This window comes from Adiantum capillus-veneris, chromosome 7 (assembly GCF_014529385.1).
Source record: "Adiantum capillus-veneris isolate H3 chromosome 7, ASM1452938v2, whole genome shotgun sequence".
NCBI classification, from domain to species: domain Eukaryota; kingdom Viridiplantae; phylum Streptophyta; class Polypodiopsida; order Polypodiales; family Pteridaceae; genus Adiantum; species Adiantum capillus-veneris.
In genome coordinates, this window is record NC_140937.1 from 20802385 (window position 1) to 20826950 (window position 24566).

General features: G+C 48.4%; 1 protein-coding gene across 2 annotated transcripts in view; it reads right to left on the reverse strand.

Moving 5' to 3' along the window:
- LOC147453531 (selenium-binding protein 1-like) overlaps positions 1 to 24566 on the reverse strand; it is a 64770-nt gene that overhangs the window by 39544 nt on the left and 660 nt on the right. The gene's annotated exons all lie outside the window — the stretch shown is intronic.

A 24566-nucleotide genomic window follows, 5' to 3' on the forward strand; every position in this document is an offset into this window, starting at 1 on the left:
CATACCCCACCCTAGATGCCTCCAGGTCCAAAAGCAGCTGACCAAAAGGTGTCATATCGTACACGCAAAATCTGACCACATCGCCGAATGCGGCTCTCAGACAGATGGTGCTCCTGTAGCATAAGGAGATCGATCTCTCCTCCCACAAGGCAACGCTGAAGCTCCTGTCGCAACCGGCCCCGCTATCGCTGAAACTGGGGCCCACCTAATCCCTGCACGTTCCACGAGACGATCCTCATGGGGAGCGAGAGAGAACAGATGCTGCCGCAGCAGCAAGACGGGCTATCTTCGAGGCTGGCTTGGATGGGGAGTAATCCGCATCCGAGCGTCCTCTAGATAGGCGAGACTGTAGTGAGTGCCTAGTCCAATACCAAGCAGAGCGAGCAGTGCGTAAAGCAACCTCCTCTGTCCAAGAGTCCTCATGAATGTATACATAGCAAGGCAAACACTGCGTATCAGCAAAAAAGTACACCACAATGTGCCGACATCCTGCTGAGTCTGGGGGTGTCACCGCAAACTTGGCCAATGGCCACAACGTCTGCAGTAGATCTGTAACTCCAAGTTCTCCCATGTGGTGAGAGAACTCGAGAACCTGTGTATGCAACCATCCCACCACTGAGTCGAGGGACCACTCTATCTCGGTCCTACCACAGAGGGGGAAGGAGAAACCAACTGCTGAGTCCAAGGCCTCTGTCCCCCTAGCGGCGAGGAACAAAGCATGGACCCTGAAGCAGGCTGCCTCATGGTCTGCTGCGGAATCGCCGAGAAAGCGAGTGAACCCGTAGTCGAAGAAATCCTAGCGGCGGCGGAGGTCGATGCTCGTCAGACCACGAGGGATAGCTGCAAGGGAAGATGTTTGAATCTGCAGAGGGGGCCGCAAGAAGGGCTGACCCTCTCTCGCTAGGCGACTCGTGGCAAAGGCGCTGCCAAGAGATCTCCTAGCCGCCGACGAGGGACCAGTCTCCCGAGTCAACTGTGGAACTCGAGCAGGAGGGGGGGGAGAGGGAGCTAGAGGGGGCAGAGGGAGGAAAAGCAGGGTGGGGCGAAAGAGGTAGAGGGGCGAGGTGGGGAGTGGACGGGAGCAGAGGGAGGGGGGGGGGGATGAGGAGGAGGAGGGGAACTCTGAAGGGGGGGCGACTGGCGAGGGTGAAGCGGAGGTGGAGGCTGGCGTAGGGGGCTCCTCCTGCTCAAGAGGACCAAAGCGGTTCCCCGGGGGAACCCACTGCTGCTGAGTGGGTACCTGAGGGCCACTCTGAGTGTCAGGCTGTCGCTGTGGCCCCTGGCGTCGCCGGCCACGGGCCTGCTGCCACCCGTCCTCCGCTGGAGCCCCAAGCTCGGAGGGTGACTCTGAATCTGTGCGCTGTGCCTCTGGCTGCGGCTGCGGCTGCGGCCCAGCCTTGGCAGACTGAGGCTGAGGCTGAGGTGCAGGTCGTGGCCTCCTCCGTGGGAAGGCCTTCGCTAGGTGGTCCATCTGTCTGCAAATGAAGCACTGGTTCGGAAGACCCGAGTACTCCACACTCTGTCTAAACCAACCCCCACTCACCCGAGGCAGAAGGATGACCTTCGGGAGCGTGTGGGTATCTCTGACCAAAACTCGAACTGAGGGGATGCCAGCCGCCTTGGCAGCTACTGATGCTGCCGTACGAGGTGTCTCCAGGACAGTCCCGATGGCGGAGCCAATCTTGGAGAGAAGTGGTAGGTACTCCCTCCGTAAACCCGGAAAGCAGACTGAGATGGGGATGTCTGTCTCCTCTACTAGCACATCCGAAGTCGGGTCAAAACCATGACGCCACTGTCGAAAGTGGGCGCGTGATGCTCAGATGGCCAGTGGACTCATAGCTATGACCTTGGCAGCCATCTCGGAGGTCTCGAACTCAATCTGGTAGTACCCCCGTCCGAGAATCTGGACATCCAAAATCTTGCCCACCTCTGCGAGAAGGCGGGCCTGGAGAACGTCACGCAGCTCTCCTCTGCTGGGTCGGGTGCCGAGAATCTTGCAAATGACCGAGGTCGCCTGCAGACGCTCTACCTCTGCGGCTAGGCTCGCTTGCTCTGTCGGCGAAAGAGCAAGTCGAATGGTGGGCTCAGCGGAGTCGGGGCGAGGGGGCTTCGGAGGAGTCCCTCTGGGGCGGAGCATGAGCCTCCATTAGTGTCTGCTCCTCTGAAGGAGAAAGGCGGATGTGAAGGCTAACGCTTGAGAGCTCGGCAAGGAGAAGAAACAATTGAAAATCCTCTGCCAAGCAATATAAACGAGGCCTTCGGAGGGGCGGGGGGGGGGGGGGGGGGGGGGGGGGGGGGGGGGGGGGGGGGGCAACGAAAAAAAACGGGGTGGCAGAGGGCGAGGCTACGCTCTGGCTCAACTGCGCGCAGGCTGGGTGCAGGCAGGCAGGCAGCGCGCAGGCTGGCAGTGCACAGGCGGGCAGACAGACAGCGCGCAGGCAGGCAGCGCACAGCTGGGGCAGCACGAGGGCGAAGGGGGGCTCCTCCTGCTCAAGAGGACCAAAGCAGTTCCCCGTGGGAGCCCACTGCTGCTGAGTAGGCACCTGAGGGCCACTTTGAGTGCCAGGTTGTCGTTGTGGCCCCTGGCGTCGACGGCCACAGGCTTGCTGCCACCCCTCCTCCGCTGGAGCCCCAGGCTCGGAGGGTGGCTCTGAATCTGTGCGCTGTGCCGCTGGTTGTGGCTGCGGCCCAGCCTTGGTAGGCTGGGGCTGAGGCTGAGGTGCAGGTCGCGGCCTCCTCCGTGGACAGGCCTTCGCTAGGTGGCCCATCTGTCTGCAAATGAAGCACTGGTTCGGAAGGCCCGAGTACTCCACACTCTGTCTAAACCAACCCCCACTCAACCGAGGCAGAAGGATGACCTTCGGGAGCGTGTGGGTATCTCTGACCAAAACTCGAACTGAAGGGATGCCAACCGCCTTGGCAGCTACTGATGCTGCCGTACGAGGTGTCTCCAGGACAGTCCCGATGGCGGAGCCAATCTTGGAGAGAAGTGGAAGGTACTCCCTCCGTAGACGAGGAAAACAGACTGAGATGGGGATGTCTGCCTCCTCTACTAGCACATCCGAAGTCGGGTCAAAACCATGTCGCCACTGTCGAAAGTGGGCGCGTGATGCTCGGATGGCCAGTGGACTCATAGCTATGACCTTGGAGGCCATCTCGGAAGTCTCAAACTCGATCTGGTAGTACCCCCGTCCGAGAATCTAGACATCCAAGATCTTGCCCACCTCTGCGAGAAGGCGGGCCTGGAGAAGGTCTCGCAGCTCTCCTCTGCTAGGACGGGTGCCGAGAACCTTGCAGATGACAGAAGTCGCCTGCAAGCACTCTACCTCTGCGGCAAGGCTCGCTTGCACTGTCAGCGAAAGAGCAAGTCGAATGGTGGGCTCAGCGGGGTCGGGCGAGGGGGCTTCAGGCGAGTCCCTATGTGGCGGAGCTGGAGCCTCCATCTGTGTCTACTGCTGAGTCGAAGAAGCGGACGGTGAAGAAAATCTGCAACCGAGTACGCCGAGCACTTGTCCGAAGAAAAAGTGTTGCAGAGCCAGGTGCAGAAGACCTTCGGGAGCGATGAGGACAGAGGGGGGGGGGGGGGGGGGGGGGGGGGGGGATGGGGGGGCGGATAAAGCGGCGAGCTAGAGTTCAAGAGGCTTCCAAGGGGGGAGGGAGAAACGGCCAGGGAATGGGGGGCAGCTAGGGGCGAGGGCGGCGAGCAGCAGAGGGCAAGGGTAGCGGGCTGGGCTGGGCTGGGCGAGGGAGGCAGCACGAGGGCGAGAGAGAGGGGGGGGGGGGATGAGGGGGAGCGATGGCGCAACGGGGGGGGGAGTGTGCAGCAGCAGCGAGCCAGCAAATTTTCCCTTGGACGCTCATCTTAGGTTACTTCCTCATATAAATCCTCTTCAGCGACTTATTCTGTAGCTTGCCACTTCATCAGCTTCCTTGTGTGACTTTATCAGATTTGCCTTACCTTTGGTCAATTCTTGATGGTATTATTATTCAACACACGGTAATCAATACACATGCGCCATGAGCCATCCTTTTTCTGTACTAGGAGCACTGGGGAGCAAAAGGGTGAAGAACTAGGCTCGATCAGCCCCTTCTCTAATAACTCCTCAACCTGGTCCATAATCTCTTTCTGTTGCGCCGCGCTAACCCTGTAGGGAGGTCTATTTGGTGGGCTATACCCTGGCACCAAATCTATCCGATGGTCCTCAGGTCTCTCTAGCGGCAATTGCGACGGTAATGAATCAAAAAAACAATCACTAAACTCTTGCAAAAATGCTGACCTTTCTTTATCTAACACATATAAATTTGATTGACAATTATCTCAGACATCACGTGCAAAAATCAAGTACACAGAAAGATGATTCTTTATTACAGTAGTGATAGCCGAAGCAGACACAATAGGGACAGACTCCCCTTTGAGCTTTACATCCAAAACATGAGTTTTGCCCCTATGTTGAAGGATGATTGTCTTGCCGAAGGCATCCAACACATCATGTACTCTGAACATCCACGAAATTCCAAGTAGCGCATCGCACCCTTCCAATGGCATGATATAAAATTCTTTTGTCTACATATGATTAAATATGCAGACGCAGCTTTCCAATAATGGGAGTAACACACTCTGAGTGGCCAGGACATGCAAACCCTGCCTTGGCCATGTACCCCATTCCTTCAGCTCTAATGCCCAGCTTCATAGCTAACTCTGGTGAGATAAAGTTTTCTTTGGCACCTGGATCAAAGAAGATGAGTGATGTATGATCTCTAACTTTATCCCATGCTCTGCATAACTCACTAGCATCTGTATTGGGCTTGTCACCCACCATATCTTGCACCAAACCTGCCGTGGGTTTAGGATTCTTGCCTTTCTGATCCTCTTTATCATCGGAGTCAGCTGGTCTTTTCCTTTGTGGACAATTTGTAGCAAAGTGACCAAGCTGCTCGTATATAAAGCATTTATTTTCAGCCATTAGCACCTTCTTTTCCTCAAGCGACTTACGCACAAAAGGCTTTCTTTTCTCTTTCTTTGCCTGCGCTCCAGAAGTCTTGGCTGAGTCCTTATCCTTGTTGGCCTTTTCTGACCCCTGTGACACTTCAGGAGCCGTTTTCACAAAAGGCTTCTTCGCTGAATTTTTCTTCTGTTATCCTCCTTTCTCGTTGCTCAGAAACCCATTGTCCTCTCCTTTCAACAAGGCAAGACCAGTGTTAGCAACTTCCATGAGTTGGGTGAGGGTAGCCACTTTGTTCTTGGTACAGTAGTCCCGAAGCCCTTTAGGTGGCCCACAACAATACTTCTCTATCTGCTCTGTCAATGGCACAAATCTGTAGGAGGTCACTGAGAGTAACGCTTTACAAAACCTCCGATTGTACTCCAGCAAGCTCTTGCAAGTAGCCGAAGTAAGCTAGTGCCAATCTGTCATGACGTCGGCTTCGAATTCATTTGCCAGCCAAGCAGATACAAACATTTGCTTGAAGTAGACCCCAAGTGGCGGGTGTCTATCCTTGCATTAACAATGTCATCCACCATGTCAGCGCATTGTCTATCAAGAAAGTGGCAGTTTTCCTAACCTTAGAGGCCTCTATAAAATTCCCTCCTGCATAAGCTTTATCAAACTGCTGGAGGAAAGTAAGAGCCTTTGCCTTATCCTCGAAGCCGCTAAAAGTGCTAAACGTTACAGCTGCACCACCTTCCTTGTAAGCTTTTGGCTTTACCAATGTCCCCAAATTGTCATAAGGGATTGACTGCAACATGGGCACTGTAGTAGGAATCATCGGCGCATCTTGGCCATTGACATTTTGCGTCATAGGTGCTATATCTGGCTGTTGTCCAGGAAAACCATCCATGCCAAAATTACCCTGCGGCACCCCAAACTGGCCCTGGTTGCTCTGAAAACCTTGCTGCATGCCGATGCTACAATACATGGGTTTGACGTCATGCCTTGCATACCCCGAAACACTGTTCCTGGCATGTACGGCTGGCTTCCAGGCACATAACCAGCCATACTCTGGAATACAGATCCACCCCCGAAATACCCAAGATGTACCGTGGGTGGTGGAAAAACTGGATGCATTGCCTGGTAACCAGTTCCCTGTCCATTCAAGACAACATGCGGGCTCTAAAAGGTGGCGGGCTGAACTGGCAAAGCCTGTGGAATAGGCGTCCTAACCACTTGTTCAAGGACGGGAGGAACCTGTTTTGAAGCTCCTGACTCCGCAACATGCGAGTGCTCCCTATTCTGTTGAGACGCATGAAGTACTTGGGCTTGAACCTCAACAAGCTCTGTTTGTGGTATAGGTTGCCTATTTTGCTGTGGCATTGGTGGCGCTTGCAAGGACTCCATAAACCTTGGGTTCTACACTAGTCGCGAAAACACATTCACCGCGGCAACTAACTGAGTCCTGAACGCATCATCCTTAAGTTGCCCAGTCATAAAGCCCTGTACTGGAGGAGCATTCACATCGAGAAAAAGGTACAGACAGGGGTGGCCCTGAACTCTCGTCAACCTCAAATACCATAGGAATTTCCTGCCTGTCCCTGCGAAGAGGAACCCTCTTCCATAATTCCCTTCCCTTTGTCGGCCATAGTGTAATCCCGCGTTCCTTTACTCTGTGTCCTTACCCAAAATAACCGAGGCTCAATTCTTGAGGAGAAAGTGATTTATGTCCCGACAACGGAACCATAAAACCGGCCCGTAGGGCGGTAGACTTTGGCTTTCACCCAAAATTCTTTACTTTACTTTAGACACACACAAAGAGAACTTTACAAACGTAACCTGCAACGGGATTAACACTTAAAGAACACACACGGCTCGGAAGCTAGAATGCTCCGAGCAGACGCCAACAAACTATAGGCCTTAAAATTGGCGCCCCTTTCGGTATTTCTTTATACTTTAAGAGGGTAAATTACAAGAAGAGTCCTAGGAATTCTTTACCTATATCCAGCTAGGTACCACCTATTCTGGTGAAATTTTGGCAACATAACAGCCCCAAAACTTTCCCGAAACCAATTCCCCTCTTGGAACTCGCTTCCATTGACATAAACCCTTTAATTTCTGCCCAAAAACGATAAATTCAGCACGCTGTATTTATTGGTTTTTGCCCTGTTTTCATCCCTCAACAGTTCTTGAACTGTCCTCTGTTCCCAATGGTTCTGGCATCTGTATGGCTGAAAAACGGTCCAAATTCAGCGCATAACCAGCACTGAAAACGCACCTGTACGGTGAGGTTATCACCCTCACCGGTGCCTGCTTTTGGAGCAGCAGTTAACTACTCATGTTCCTGCTCAGAGAGGCTCTTGCCTTAGCAAAAACGCATATAGCCACACAACTGTACGAGTCAAATGAATCGCCCTCTTGTGGAGCATCACATTATTGCACGTAGGGAAGAGAGAGAGAGCAGTGTAAGGTGTGCAGGACATGACTTCTTGCACTACATTGTACATCTAAAAATCGAGCGCCCCTTCTTCTGCACGAGGAAAGTGCACTAGAAAGTATACCTTCATAAGTTCAGAATAGTCTGAACTCACGAATTATAAGAGGAAATAAAGCACTCATAAAACTATAAAAGCAAGGGACACAAGAAAAGAAAAGAAACACAAAAACAAACAAACTAAATCACTTTGTTTGCTACGAAACAAAACTAGATTAAACAAAACATTATTAACTTAAAAATGTTTTAAAAAAAGGCATGTGTAAAATAAGTTCACGCAACGTATTTGGCTTAAAACAAGTACTCAACTTTAAGCAAAAAAAGGATAAGACATCTTAAAAACTTAATCCTAGAAATCAAACTTCACACAACAACTTCTACCGAAACACATTCTTAAGTCCTCAGGTAAGCTAAATACGAAATCGAAAAATGAATACTATACAAACCTACGAAGAGCAAAGAACCAAACTTGACAATATGTGATCTCAACTTCGTTGCTTGTCCAAACAGGAAGAATAAGATTATCACCTTTATCATGCATAGCTTGGACAACAGCTATGACATCCCTACTCACGTCGTCAGTGCCCAAGAGTAGGTGCAGGTTTATATAGAGGTCATTCATGCTTTGAACGTACTCTACAAAACCAACGAGCTGAGTTTCTATCACCCTCCGGAGGTGATGGGCATACTCAGCCATGATAAAGGCTAGCATTTGTCAAGCTATATTAAAAATACTAGAAGCGCTAAAGATCAAAACAACAACATAAGGTGTTATTAAGTCAAACAATAAGTGGGCTTTTTAGCTCCCCACTTCTATTGAATTTACGACTGATTATCTTGAACATTCCAAAGGAAGAAACATTAAAAATAAACTTACTACGATGCAAAAATGAACGAACGTTTTTCATGATTCTTTTGAATGAGTATCCTTTTTCAACTAGTAAAGAAATAAGATGGCAAGATTGAGCAACAAAAGTAAATTTACTAGAACAAAGACGAAAAAATCTAAATAGTTGAGAGCAAATGACACCGTACTTAGCTAAAAGAGAAATGTTCGAAGAAATGTGAGGCATACGGATGATTTTTAGATTGGCATATTCTGGTTCAAGGCGCTTATCATAGATATCTACTTCTAATCCCAAGGGAGTCTGGAAAATCTTAAGGTCTAAAAAGGCACAACAATCACTATTTGTGGTACAGTTAAGTTCACAAAACTCCTTGGGATAAATTCCTCCGCCTAAAGAACTCGAATTCAAGTACATAAAATCTTGAAAAGAAGGAACGTCAGGGACAAAAAGATCATCTACAAAGCGTCTTACATTGCATAACTTGTGCAAAAATATTGGGCAAGTGTTAGCAAGGACAAGACGCTCCATAAAATCAAACTCATAAGTAAAAAGATAGAAATTAGCAAGAAAAACAGCACAATTGGTACCCATAGGGATACCAATTGTTTGCTTGAAAAGAGAGTCGCCGATGGTTATATATAAATTGTCCAAAAGAAAATCTAACCAAGATATGATGTCAATGTCATCTACAATCCTCGTGAATCTCTTTCTTCCTTTGTCTACATCTACATTCTTAGTTTTCAGCCATAAGAAGTCAAAGTTCAAGGCTGACTTTTCTATTAGCAATGCCTTGTACCTATCCTTCTCAAGCTTGTACGCAAAAACTTTTGAAATAAGAGACTTGACTCTAAATCTAAGGTCCTCCAAATTTAGCTTCGTGTATAGCGTTGTAAAGTCAAAAGTTTGGAGACATAAAGGAGAAGATTTCTCCTTGAGGCTTCTTGAAGAGTTCAAGAAAATCCAACTTGAATAGGCAGGTACGTCTGCTTCCTTTAGCATGTTTATCCACAATTCATTTACGCTAGGTAAAATGGCTTTCAAACAATAACTAAGCCATTTGGAAACCTCGGTCAAAGAGGTGTTACAAGAAGCAGCTATAAATCTAGGCTTTATAGGGTTCTTGTGGAACTTCCAAACGGTATATAAAAAGGGTAATTTAGGCTGGCACTTGAAACCAAAAGACTTACGATGTTTCAAGATAACCTCTTGCATAGAAAGATCACAATCATTGTAAGTCTGAGAGTTTACCTCACCTAAGAAGCATTCTAAATAGAACTTTTGCACGTAACAACAAAGTTATTAGAGCACTTATCTACATAAGAGATTACAAAATCGTGATGAAATTTCCTAAGAGCATCATGATCAGAAGAAGATAAGCTATTCCTTCCAGCGTAACCGCGAAACGTTTCACCCTGAAACACGGCGTTTCACCACGAAACGTTTCAGTCCAAAATGAGAGCACAGTGAAACGTGAGACCGAAACGTGCGTTTAGCGGCTTTGAAACTAAAACTATGGTAACTTGTTGTTAGTGAAACGGCTAGTGTTTCACTTGATGAGCAAAACGTTTTAAGGCCCGAACCGTTTCACCAGCCCTTACCTGCCGAAACGCGTTTCATGGTGACGTTGATTCCTTCCTGAAGAAACGTTCTGAGAGCAAGATGCTAATTTCAAAGAAGCTTTCTTGAGGATTACAGACTTCCAATGGGTAAAAATACCTTGAACTCCTAAAGACTCCTCAAACTTTACTACGAAACTAGAAATTCCTTTTTCTATAGCTTTGAGAAGGCAAGATTCGTTTGAGGAAGGGAGCCTATATTCACCAAAAACATACAAATTCTTCAAATTAGACTTAGCTAAAAACTTAAATCTTTCTTGATACAAATTATGACTACTTCTAGCTACTGAAAAGAAAGAAGGGTCGAAAAGACGTACCTGAGAGTCATCAACATTGCTGGTTGAAGCTGAAAAAGAAGTAAAAGTGTTTTCCATTTTTGTAGTAAGGTCAGTGTTTCAGATCAACGCCCGCCTCAAGGCTAAAGATCCTAAGGCTAGATTGGTGCTAGCCACACCCCTCATTTGTATAGCAGGGCTGCTGCCAAGCAGTGAGGTCCTTAAATAAGGTTGCTTGCTACACTCAAACGATCATCGACAATAGCGTGCAATCGAGTGCCCGTGATCCCTTGCTAGAATCACTACTCAACCTCTCCTCTCACAAGAGATATTTCATGAAACCACACAAGAAACCCTTGATCCAAGGGACCCAAATTAAGATGTTATTTTTATTTTTTAAGAGTTTTAAGAGAAAAACATTATTTATTAAAAACATGCAATCTACAAAGTTAGAATTATAACTTTCTCACTACAACAACCAAAAACACACACACACACACACACAATCAAAAGCAAAAAAAAACAAATAGATAAATCAAAACAAATTAAAAAATAAAAGACATAACACTTAAACAAACCAAAATCAAGACGAAAAGGAGCTCTACACAATGAATCACGATACAACCAAAATTACAAAAAGACCCATTACTTATAAAAAAGGTTTATTTAAACCAAGGAATAAAAGTAATACACACATAAAATCACATCGACACACACATGAGTATAAGATTGGTAGCTGTTGGGGTATGCACACCCTCCCAATATATCTTCATGAACCTCAACAGCTGGTCACCACTCGGACGAAAATCAAAAAGATTTGCGTGTCCGCTAGATGACTGAAAAATTTGCCTTCATAAGTTCAGAATAGTCTGAACTCACGAATTATAAGAGGGAATAAAGCACTCATAAAACTATAAAAGCAAGGGACACAAGAAAAGAAAAGAAAAGAAAAACAAACAAACTAAATCACTTTGTTTGCTACGAAACAAAACTAGATAAAACAAAACATTATTAACTTAAAAATGTTTTTAAAAAAGACATGTGTAAAATAAGTTGACGCAACGTATTTGGCTTAAAACAAGTACTCGACTTTAAGCAAAAAAAGGATAAGACATCTTTTTTTTTTTCCGAGAAAAAGATCCTTCTATTAGTTAATGAAAGCTGCCCATAGGGCTACATCCACCTCTGCAGGAGAGGGCTACAACAAACATGATGGGGAGACTCTCCCAATGAAAAAACAGCATATATACAATAGGGCTAAATCAAGAGATGGGAGGAGGGAAAAGCCACACAGGTGGACAGTAGTGCCATCTGAGCACCCCCTGAACCATGGAGTAAAACGGCCCAGGGCGCCAGAGACGAAGGAAAGCCTCGCGGCGCTCCCGCATGCGGTCGGAGCAGCCCTGTAGTCCCTCAAGCTGTCCTCTGAGAGTATGGATCAGCTCTAGCCAAAAGTCACGAACAGTCTCTGCTGGTGGTACAAGGCGAGCCTCAAAGATGCGGAAACAACGGGCCCGCCAGATGAACCAGAGAGCTAGGCCGCTGATGAGCTCCCAACACTCCGCTCTCTCACTGCTCCACTCCTGTGGAGTAAGGTCTGTAGCAGGCTGGAGTGTAGGTCGACCCCCCTATATCACTATCATCGTGCTGGTGGAAGATAGCTCAAACTGAAGTGCCGGGCCCGTGAGGGTGGACCAAGCAGCCGCCCCCCAAGTGAACTGTCGAGCCGTGGAGAGGGCAGGCATCAGCCGAAGAACTCGTAGCCACACCTGCTGGGCCGAGGGACAGTCCCAAAGACAGTGTCGCTGACTCTCCACCAACTGGTCACAGGCTGTACATGCGGCCGAGAGACCACAATGTACAAGCCAGCTCCCTACTGCTGTGGCTCTGTGTGCAACCAACAACTGGAACAAGGTGACGCGCCTCGGCTGTCTGGAGTCCCACAGCCTCTGCCAAAAAGCTGCCAAGAACTCAACTGTGAGACCCTCCTCCTGCCAATGACGTGCTGCAGCGGGGCGGGCCTCTCTCTGTGCTGCAAGTATATGACGTCCAAGCCGAACAGTGTACTGAAAGAAAGGGACTCCTGGGCGGTTTGCAGAAGAGAATGGGTCCCTCCATAGCCACTCACCAGGATCCCACTGTACTCGTGCCAGTGGACAGCACTCCCAAGCCCATAGCCTCCAGTGTCCTGTCTCAAGAGCTGCTGGGTCAGGGTCTATGACGCAAGTCCTCCCACAGATGCCCACAACTCGGATCCTCTGGAAACAACACTCTCCTACCTGTGGGGCCTCTACTGCAACTCTCTGTAATCGTCCCCCACCCTGAAGCTCGAAGAACAGGGCTGGGACAGTCTCTGAGCAAGCCCTGACTGAAATGAGAACCTCCAGTCGTGTGAAGGCTCCCATCCACCGGGGTGCTACTGGCTCGAGAGGCGTGAGCCAATCAGCTGGAACTGACTCTGAGATGTCCTGACACATGCTCTGAACCCCTCTCATGCCCTGTAGCTGGACAACCTGCACCTCCTCTGACAAACCTGTGAACTCTAGCCAGTCACCTAGAGAGCGCGTTGGACCTGCTGCCATGGGACCCCAAGAAACATGAGGCCTACTCCCAACCAAGTGGCTTCTCTGAGTGCTAACCATGGGGTTCCAGACGAGGGGCTGCCGTAGGCGCTCCTCCGTGCACGTCGGCTGTCGCTGCTCTAGGCCACGCCGCAATAGCTCCCAAGACGGAAGCAAACTCACAGCGAATCGGTCCTCCAGTCTCCTGCTCAAACCAACTCGGCGCAACTCTGTAAAGATCCATCTGGTCGAAGGTTGCCAAGGGCCTCCTGCTAGAGGCACCCTGGCACGAAGCCTCTGCAACAAGAACTCCTTCTAGGGCTCCTCGCCTGGAAGAAGTCCTCTGACGACGAACATCCCAAGAAGGGCTCTCCTCTGCTGTGCTGGATCAATGATCCCAAGCCCTCCCTGAGAACAAGGAAGTGTGATGACCGACCAAGCCACCTTGGCTCGGGCAATCTGAGTGTCGCGACCAGACCAAAGGAAGTTCCTGATCAGCCTCTCTACCTGGCTGATACAAGAACTCGAGAAGATCCAGCAAGAAGTGATGTACCACATAGTCGCCAACAACACCTTGTTGGCAACTACTACTCTACCAGCCAGCGAAAGTCGTGCTGAGCTCCAATGTAACAGCTTTCTCCTGATGGACAGGAGAAGAGGAGCACTCTGCTGCTCGGGGGACAAATCCAAACCAACCTGACAACCCAGGTACCGAACTGCAGTCCCTGGAGGAATCCACCTGAAACCCTCTCCTGGCATCCAATCTGGCACAGGAGCACTACCAACTGAGAAAGCCACTGTCTTTCTCCAGTTGATCAGTGCGCCCGATGCACAGGAGAAGGTCTCCAAAGCCTGCCCACATCTGTGTAAATTGGCCTCCTGGCCCTCTAAGTACAAGGCTGAGTCGTCGGCAAACTCAGCGTCCAGAAGCTCATCTCCCCGTATAGGGAGTGCTAAGCCCCTCAAACCAACCTGCTGTGACACCAAAAATCTGCTCATCGCCTCCGCATAGAACAGAAAGAGAAAGGGGGCAAGAGGACAACCCTGTCTGACCGATTGTGTGAGCATGAAGCGCTCACCTCTACCTCCTGCCAAAAGCACCTGACTGTGGGCCTGTCTGTACAAAGCTGACACCCCTCTGATCCAAGCCTCTGAGAAGCCCATCCTACGTAGCGTGCCCTCAAGAAAGTCCCAGTCAACTCTGTCGTATGCCTTCTCAAAATCGAGAAGAAGAATCACAAGGTCCTCCCCACGGAGCCGTGCAAGGGCAGAAGCCTCCCAAAAAGTGAAGATGTTGTCAAGGATACTGCGTTCCTTGACAAAACCTGTCTGATTCCCATGTATAAGGCTCTCCAAAAGTGGCTGAATCCTCAAACTCAGAGCCTTGGCAAGAATTTTGTAGGCTGAGTTGAGAATGGTGATGGGACGCCACTGTCGAATCTCATCCAAGGAGCCACCCTCCTTAGGAATGAGGTAAATCAGGCCCTCACTCATGCTATCCGGCATCACTCCTGTGTGCAGAATGTACTGAAAGGCACTACAAAGATATGGGCCAAGCAGGTCCCAGTACTCCAAGAAGAAGCTGGGAGTCAGCCCATCCTCACCTGGACAGCTACCACGAGGGAGGGCCCTAAGAGCCGTGTGCAGCTCCTCAAGCTGAAGAGGTAACTCAAGCCTCTGCCGCATCTCCTCAGTCACAAGACAAGGCATCTGTGCCCAAACCCGCTCCCTGCATGCATCCTGCCTCTCTGACTCTGGCTCAGCCGACAGTAGCTCACGGTAAAAGTCAGTAGCAACTGCACGCATATCCTCTAGCTCGCAAACAACTGACCCATCGGGTCTCCTCAACTGATTGACCTTGGCATGCGAGTGCCGAGGTCCCACTGTCTCAAAAAAAACACCTGTCACTCTGTCATCCACATGAGTCCACTGAGATGCATGCCGGTGGAAGGCAAACTCATGGCGCCTCTCCTCTGTGCAAGCAAGCTCCTGTCACGCCTGCTGAAGCTGCTCCTCCAACCATGGACTGTCTGGATGCTGCTCCTGCATCCTCTGTAGTGAAGCAATGCCTCGTCTGAGACGCTGCTCCTCCTCTCTCGCTGCAGCCCGTCGAGCCAAAGACTCCTGGAGAAAGAAGTGGCTGAGCTGAGCTAGGCCTGAGGCCACTCTGTCTGCAGGTGGAGCCTGGCTGTCCATGCCCTCTGTCCATAGAGCCTCGACCCTCTCTCTGAGTGCTGAGTCCAACAAGACCCGCTCTGGGATGCGAAGCATCGTGCTCCCACTCCTCTGCCTGTCTGCCACTGTGAGGATCACTGGTGCATGGTCCGAGAAGGATGTCCCTGCCAGGATGCCCACTGATCCCCCCAAGTCACTGAAGTGGTCACTAGTGTAGAAGCGATCTATGCGCGATAGATTCACTCCTTCCACTCGGCGATCCGATCTAGAGAAGGCAAGACTCTCTGGAGGCCTCACAAAGCCAGAATGCAGCCATGTATCTGAGACCCTCAACGTCATACAAAACCTCTCCCAAGCTGCTAACTCAACTCCATGCACAGTAGCATGGCTGCCTCCGATTCTGTCAGAAGGGTCCTCTAACATGTTGAAGTCCCCTCCTACACACCACTGGTCAACCTGTGGCAAAGACTCAACAATCTGTGACCAAAACTCTGCACGAGCACTCGCCACATTGGGCGCATAGATGTTCAGGAAACCCACAAGGCTACCCTGAACCTGCATAGCAATCCACTGAGCCCTGCCTGGTACAATAATCCCTCTGCCCACAATGGCCTGCTGTAATGAGTCCGCAATAGTCATACATACCCCACCCTGGATGCCTCCAGGTCCAAAAGCAGCTGACCAAAAGGTATCATAGCGTCCACGCAAAATCTGACCACATCGCCGAATGCGGCTCTCAGACAAATGGTGCTCCTGAAGCATAAGGAGATCAATCTCTCCTCCCACAAGGCATCGCTGAAGCTCCTGACGCAATCGGCCCCGCTGTCGCTGAAACTGGGGCCCACCGAGTCCCTGCACGTTCCACGAGACGATCCTCATGGGGAGCGAGAGAGAACAGATGCTGCCGCAACAGCAAGACGAGCTATCTTCGAAGCAGGCTTGGATGGGGAGTAATCCGCATCCGAGCGTCCTCTAGATAGGCGAGACTGCAGTGAGTGCCTGGTCCAAGCCCAAGTAGAGCGAGCCGTGCGTAAAGCAACCTCCTCTGTCAAGGAGTCCTCATGAATGAATACATAGCAAGGCAAACACTGCGTATCAGCAAAAAAGTACACCACAATGTGTCTACATCCTGCTGAATCTGGGGGAGTCACCGCAAACTTGGCCAGTGGCCACAAAGTCTGCAGCAGATCTGTAACGCCAAGTTCTCCCATGTGGTGAGAGAACTCGAGAACCTGTGTATGCAACCATCCCACCACTGAGTCGAGGGATCACTCTGTCTCAGTCCTGCCACAGAGGGGGAAGGAGAAACCAACTGCTGAGTCCAAGGCCTCTGTCCCCCTAGCGGCGAGGAACAGAGCGTGGACTCTGAAGCAGGCTGCCTCGTGGTCTGCTGCGGAATCGCCAAGAAAACGAGTAAACCCGTAATCGAAGAAATCCCAGCGGCGTCGGAGGTCAAAGCTCGTCAAACCACGAGGGATAGCTGCAAGAGGAGATGTCTGAATCTGCAATGGGGGCCGCATGAAGGGCTGACCCTCTCTCGCTAGGCGACTCGTGGCGAAGGCGCTGCCAAGAGATCTCCTGGCCGCCGGCAAGGGTCCAGTCTCCAGAGCCGACTGTGGTACTGAAGCAGGAGGAGGGGGAGAAGGGGCTGGGGGGGGCGGGGGAGAGGAGAAGCGGGGTGGGGCGGCAGAGACATGGGGGAGGCGAGGTGGGGAGTGAGCGGTAGCAGAGGGCGGGGGAGGGCATGCGGAGGAGGAGGGGAGATCGGAAGGCGGAGCGGCTGGCGAGGGTGAAGCGGAGGTGGAGGCTGGCGTAGGGGGCTCCTCCTGCTCAAGAGGACCAAAGCGGTTCCCCGTGGGAACCCACTGCTGCTAAGTAGGCACCTGGGGGCCACTCTGAGTGCCAGGCTGTCGCTGTGGCCCCTGGCGTCGACGGCCACGGGCCTGCTGCCACCCCTCCTCCGCTGGAGCCCCAGGCTCGGAGGGTGGCGCTGGATCTGTGCTCTGCGTCGCTGGCTGTGGCTGAGGCTGCGGTGCGGGTCGTGGTCTCCTCCGTGGACAGGCCTTCGCTAGGTGGCCCATCTGTCTGCAAATGAAACACTGGTTCGGGAGACCCGAGTACTCCACACTCTGTCTAAACCAACCCCCACTCACCCGAGGCAGAAGGATGACCTTCGGGAGCGTGTGGGTATCTCTGACCAAAACTGGAACTGAAGGGATGGCAGCCGCCTTGGCAGCTACTGATGCTGCCGTACGAGGTGTCTCCAGGACAGTTCCGATGGCGGAGCCAATCCTGGAGAGAAGTGGAAGGTACTCCCTCCGTAAACCCGGAAAGCAGACTGATATGGGGATGTCCGCCTCCTCTACTAGCACATCCGAAGACGGGTCAAAACCATGTCGCCACTGTCGAAAGTGGGCGCGTGCTGCTCGGATGGCCAATGGACTCATGGCTATGACCTTGGAGGCCATCTCGGAAGTCTCGAACTCAATCTGGTAGTACCCCCGTCCGAGAATCTGGATATCCAAGATCTTGCCCACCTCTGCGAGGAGGCGGGCCTCGAGAAGATCTCGCAGCTCTCCTCTGCTGGGACGAGTGCCAAGAACCTTACAGATGACAGAAGTCGCCTGCAAGCGTTCTACCTCTGTGGCAAGGCTCGCTTGCTCTGCCGGCGTAAGAGCAAGTCGAATGGTGGGCTCAGCGGGGTCGGGCGAGGGGGCTTCAGGCGAGTCCCTCTGAGGTGGAGCTGGAGCCTCCATCTGTGTCTACTGCTGAGTCGAAGAAGCGGGCGATGAAGAAAATCTGCGAACGAGTACGCCAAGCACTTGTCTGAAGAGAAAGCGTTGCCGAGCCAGGTGCAGAAGACCTTCGGGAGCAAAGAGGACGGGGGGGGTGGGGTGGGGATGACAACGCGAGAGGAGGGCAGCAGGCAGCCTGTGGGGCAGCGCGAAAACAGGGGGGGGGGCAGCGGGGGGGGGGGGGGGGAGAGGGCAGCGATGGCGCAGCAAGGGGGGGGCGAGCAGTAGTAGCGAGCGTCCAAGCGCCGCCTGGCCACATTGCTTACAACTGTCCTACAAAGAAAAGGCCAGTTGATTCTGAAGACCAAGGATAAGACATCTTAAAAAATTAATCCTAGAAATCAAACTTCACACAACAACTTCTAACGAAACACATTCTTAAGTCCTCAGGTAAGCTAAATACGAAATCGAAAAATGAATACTATACAAACCTACGAAGAGCAAAGAACCAAACTTGACAATATGTGATCTCAACTTCGCTGCTTGTCCAAACAGGAAGAATAAGATTATCACCTTTATCATGCATAGCTTGGACAACAGCTATGACATCCCTACTCACGTCGTCAGTGCCCAAGAGTAGGTGCAGGTTTATATAGAGGTCATTCATGCTTTGAACGTACTCTACAAAACCAACGAGCTGAGTTTCTATCACCCTCCGGAGGTGATGGGCATACTCAGCCATGATAAAGGCTAGTATTTGTCAAGCTATATTAAAAATACTAGAAGCGCTAAAGATCAAAACAACAACATAAGGTGTTATTAAGTCAAACAATAAGTGGGCTTTTTAGCTCCCCACTTCTATTGAATTTACTACTAATTATCTTGAACATTCCAAAGGAAGAAACATTAAAAATAAACTTACTACGATGCAAAAATGAACGAACGTTTTTCATGATTCTTTTGAATGAGTATCCTTTTTCAACTAGTAAAGAAATAAGATGGCAAGATTGAGCAACAAAAGTAAATTTACTAGAACAAAGACGAAAAAATCTAAATAGTTGAGAGCAAATGACACCGTACTTAGCTAAAAGAGAAATGTTCGAAGAAATGTGAGGCATACGGATGATTTTTAGATTGGCATATTCTGGTTCAAGGCGCTTATCATAGATATCTACTTCTAATCCCAAGGGAGTCTGGAAAATCTTAAGGTCTAAAAAGGCACAACAATCACTATTTGTGGTACAGTTAAGTTCACAAAACTCCTTGGGATAAATTCCTCCGCCTAAAGAACTCGAATTCAATTACATAAAATCTTGAAAAGAAGGAACGTCAGGGACAAAAAGATCATCTACAAAGCGTCTTACATTGCATAACTTGTGCAAAAATATTGGGCAAGTGTTAGCAAGGACAAGACGCTCCATAAAATCAAACTCATAAGTAAAAAGATAGAAATTAGCAAGAAAAACAGCACAATTGGTACCCATAGGGATACCAATTGTTTTCTTGAAAAGAGAGTCGCCGATGGTTATATATAAATTGTCCAAAAGATCTAACCAAGATATGATGTCAATGTCATCTACAATCCTCGTGAATCTCTTTCTTCTTTTGTCTACATCTACATTCTTAGTTTTCAGCCATAAGAAGTCAAAGTTCAAGGCTGACTTTTCTACTAGGAATGCCTTGTATCTATCCTTCTCAAGCTTGTACGCAAAAACTTTTGAAATAAGAGACTTGACTCTCAATTTAAGGTCCTCCAAATTTAGCTTCGTGTATAGCGTTGTAAAGTCAAAAGTTTGGAGACATAAAGGAGAAGATTTCTCCTTGAGGCTTCTTGAAGAGTTCAAAAACTTTAAAACAGGAATCACACCTACTGAATCATTTAAAATCCAACTTGAATCGGTAGGTACGTCTGCTTCCTTTAGCATGTTTATCCACAATTCATTTACGCTACGTAAAATGGCTTTGAAACAATAACTAAGCCATTTGGAAACCTCGGTCAAAGAGGTGTTACAAGAAGCAGCTATAAATCTAGGCTTTATAGGGTTCTTGTGGAACTTCCAAACGGTATATAAAAAAGGTAATTTAGGCTGGCACTTGAAACCAAAAGACTTACAAAAGTCTTGATGTTTCAAGATAACCTCTTGCATAGAAAGATCACAATCATTGTAAGTCTGAGAGTTTACCTCACCTAACAAGCATTCTAAATAGAACTTTTTGCACGTAACAACAAAGTTATTAGAGCACTTATCTACATAAGAGATTACAAAATCGCGATGAAATTTCCTAAGAGCATCACGATCAGAAGAAGATAAGCTATTCCTTCCTGAAGAAACGTTCCGAGAGCAAGATGCTAATTTCAAAGAAGCTTTCTTGAGGATTACAGACTTCCAATGGGTAAAAATACCTTGAACTCCTAAAGACTCCTCAAACTTTACTACGAGACTAGAAATTCCTTTTTCTATGGCTTTGAGAAGGCAAGAGTCGTTTGAGGAAGGGAGCCTATATTTAGTACCTCTTGAGAAAATGTCTTTCAAGGAATCCGAAGGAAGGATAGAACAATCGGCAGTAACTACATGACCCAAAGCTCCATTTATGTAAGAAGAAAAGGCAGTTTTACTACAAGGGCAATCAATACTTGAGATTGCTAGCCTCTCTTGCTTTTTAAGGTTACGTCCTATGTCACTATAGTTGAAAGCTTTTTGTCCTAAAGTTTTCACATATTTGAAAGCTACGACACGATGGTTCCATACCTTTCTCACACAAGGATGGAGAGCTTCCAAAGCTTCTTGAGATCTCAAAATAGAGCTTAATCCAATCTTGTCTAAGTCGGGGGAGGTAAAGATAGTTATCAACAAATCTTTCTTTCCAACCATGGGATTTTCAGTCTAGGACATTTGGACTTCAGAAATTTGCCTAACAGTACTCGAAGTTGAGTACTATGAGACTCTCTTAGCTCCAAATCTTCATAAGAGTAGTTCTCAAGGGTATACAAGAGCTTAAATAGGATCCTTATATTATACCTTTCAAATAATTTATAAGAAAAAGAACCCAATTCCATGGCTCTAGATAGGTAAATCAATCTCCGTTTGAAATCTCTATAAGCAAAAATTCTATGGTTAGAAGGGTCATCACTCTCAATTCTAGAGATTGAAGCCCTAGGGAGACCTTGTACTCTACTAGAAATAGTGTTGTGCAAGACAACTGGATTGATTTCAGGGATAGAAGGCGGATCGAAACGAGAATCTTTACGAATCCAAGTTCTTTTAAACTGACTTGAACGGAGAACTAACTCGGGCTTGGGATGCCTTCGCCAAAGCATAGGTTTCTTATGGTAAATTGTCTTATTTTTACGTAAAGTGCCACTTGGCATATTTACAAGCAATTTCCCGTTTTGGGCTTCCCGCTTAAAAATCTCCCGATTGGTTGCTCAATTGACTTTGTAGCAGAGTTCTAAAATGTTCCCCTTGTCATTCCGGAGGTAATGGCGCGAACAGATTTTATGGTCCAAAATAGCAGTTCCCTAAATTTAGGGGATGTTTCCGTTGGACTCCCACTGGTCATCTGACCATCCATCCCCACTGGGATCGCATCCAAAAATGCAATGTGGCCCAACTGTCGGATACTTTCCTTTGGTGACCCCACCTTGGCATTATGCCTTTATTGAGTTCACTTCCTAGCATCCACCAACTTGTTAAGTGTGACAGGGGGACCTACATGATCTTGAACTGAACCTAGAATCCTTTTACTATAAGAGTTCCAATGCTGACCAACTTCCCGTCTGCGAATGAAACTACCGTTCACATTGGCTATACAATGTCCGATCGCTTGCAACTTCAAAAAGAGGGTCTCAAAAATTAAACAAAAATCATTGGAAAGAAACCAACAAATGAGGTTAGCAGTTGCCACGTCCTCGTGACATAGTTAACAGTTGCCACGTCCTCGTGACATACCCCCCTCTTGAAATTGCAAACAGATGTAGTAGCAGCAGAAAACTGAAGGAAGCACCCGAACAAAGACCCGTCTCTTTGCCTACTCACCCATAAGCTGCATGTCAAACGAGGCACGTTTTGGGCTGCAAATCACAGGGCTGTGTACGGATAGTTGATGACGTGACAGTTTTTGTCAAGGTAGACAATGCGAAAGCATAGAGAGAGAGAGAGAGAGAGAGAGAGAGAGAGAGAGAGAGAATGCGAGAGAGAGAGAGAGAGTTGCTCAAACCAACCAACCAAAGCACTGACTTAGATGGTTATACAATGCGGACGAGTGTCTATATATACTCTTGTTGTTGGACCTAGATACCCCTCGCCTAAATTGCCCGACCTAGACCCATCTCAAATAAAGCAAAATAAATACCTAAATTGACAAAATAAATAAATAGGATCCCTCAATTGAGATGAATAAACTTAAACACCCTGTCTACGCACATAAGTAGGAAAGGTAAGTCATTGAAGAAGCTACCATGGACACCCCAGCAATGACTGACTACTGGATACACCTCCAATTTGCAACCACCAACTTATCGCTGAAAAGAATGCCGTCTCGAGCACGAGTTGCCTCATAGAAAGCATCCAAGAATCCCCATTTCTCAAACACACCAAGCCCAAGATTTTCAATATATCATGGAACATACCCGCCAACAACAATTTGAATTGTCTATAGCACATCGATTGTGTTGTGTATACGTCATGTTGGTTCCTCACCAGATGCAATGTGCTTTGGAGTTAACACATGAGTCCAAATCAAGGACTGAGAGCTCCGCTTGCCCCTCACATGCCTCTTTCTGGCCAAAGCATGTTGCGGCACCCACCAACAAACTAGAAGGCTTGAACTTTTTCCAGTGTAGTCTGTGCCACACCGGCAGACGCCGTTGAGTCCTTGGTATAATCATTGTCATTGCTCCCTCATCAAGCATGCCTTTGCCTTCGACCTTTCGCGAGCTCGTCTTTGCCTTCAAATTTACAAATCTTGCCACACATGACCACGCTTTCCACGATTGTAACAAAGACTCTCGGACTTCTTTTTGTCTTCTAATGAAGCATGTGATGCTTCATGGATTCATCCTTAATGAGAAAAAAGCTGAGATCATCAAAATCTTGCTTTTTTTGCGTGATTTACAAGCGTAATGCCCTTACTTGCCACCATCTCGTACTCTTTAGGAAACTTTGTAAGTACTAAGACAATTAGAAGTACCAAGGCAGCTAACCGAGGACTAGTCAATGCACTTTCCATATTTGAGAGTTGATCATGGAGGACCTTTGCCTTCATCGGAAAAGATTGCATGGAAGTCGAAGCTGCAAACTTGATTTCGCATTGTAGAGTCTCGTTCAAACGTTTCTCCAAGCTTTGAGCACATTTTAGTAGCAATTTTCAAAGTCTGTACTGCGGGAGAGATTCTCTCTATTGCTTGAACAATGGCTAACATCACCTTCACATTACTCACATCCCAATCAACATATGATTGAAGATACTCATCATCCCGATCCACTTGTTGTTGCCAGACCTCACAGGTCTTGTCTCCATGCCATCGACAATGTCCCACAAGCCTCTACATAGAAACCACAGCCATGTAATCAATTTCCAATGAGCATAGTTGTCTCCAATAAGTTTGTCACTTGTGTTCGAACAAGAGTGAGCCAGTTGTGCCGAGTCTAGAGAGCAACCTCCTCCTCCCCGTGTGAACCCCCCGCTTAGTGGGTGAGGAAATTAAAGACAATAAAGACAAAAGCCTTAGCTTCAGCAAATCCCTTGACCTTTGAAAAAGTCTTGCTCCCCACGTTCCTGCTCGACACCCGCTCCTCTTCACGAATGCCACTCTCCCACGATCAGTTGCAAGGAGTTCTGATACCATGTCAAAGTAGACGATGCAAAAGCATAGGGATAGAGAGCCTAAGAACAGGTGAGTACACACCTATTCTTTTTGTGGGTGAGTACACACCCACAAAAAAAGCATCCATTAGCGTACAATTGGGATGTGATTTAGGTTGCATTGTACAAAAATGATGATGCGGTACTTTTTCAGAGTGGCCAGATTTCTTGGGAGCTAGTTTCTTTACCAGTTCACTTTCCAGCTTCTAACAAAGTTACTAACAGCAGAAGTCTTTTCGTGTGCTGTTTTTAGGAGTAATTTTTAGTCGCTTTTTGGTGAGTCCTAGTGCCTTTAAATACCAGGCCTAGCCTCCATTGTAAGTCTAAACATAAGTGTGCGGTCGTACAGTTGTGAATTCTTGTTGATCAATTAATAAAGAAATACCACAAGGGGCAGTCTACTTGAGAGCCAATACTCTCTAACGCGGAACTCGGAAGCTCTCCTGTTGTCAAAAAGGTGCAAGTGTGATCTTCTCAGTTCTTTCAAGTCATTTTAGTTGTGATCTTGCAAATTTGGTGAGTCATCCGATCAGCAGATGATTACGCGACCCCAACTGCCTTAAGTAACGAGTCACGAGGCTACATCACAGGGAGATTAGAGAGATATGGATGTGACATCAGTGGGCCACATAGGACAAGGTGGAGAAGGCTTTCAGCTGCCATTCTTGGCTAACTCTTCTACACCCACCTTTCAGGGTTTTAGAGAGCAGGCACATGTACTCACTTAGTCTCTGCAGGAAGCTAGTGACCGCCAAAAGTGGGCTCCAAAGGCGATTAAAGCTTTCGGAGGGTGTTCGAGCCACCCTCCAACCTAGCGGTAATGCAGCCCTTTTGGGGGAGGCGGAATTAGGTGGCCTATGGGCCATTCAGTTGGTCCCCCAAATCGGCCTCTAGTTGGTCTATGTGGGGCACTCTTATTAACCTCGTTTACATTATCCAATCTGTAAGAAAGTTGCCCACTCTTTGTCCTGATAAATCTCCCAGCATCAGACTTCACTGCTGCCGGGACTGCTGCCTATGATCAACATCAACCGTCCTTACAGACAGCCAAATTGTTTTTTCTTGCGAT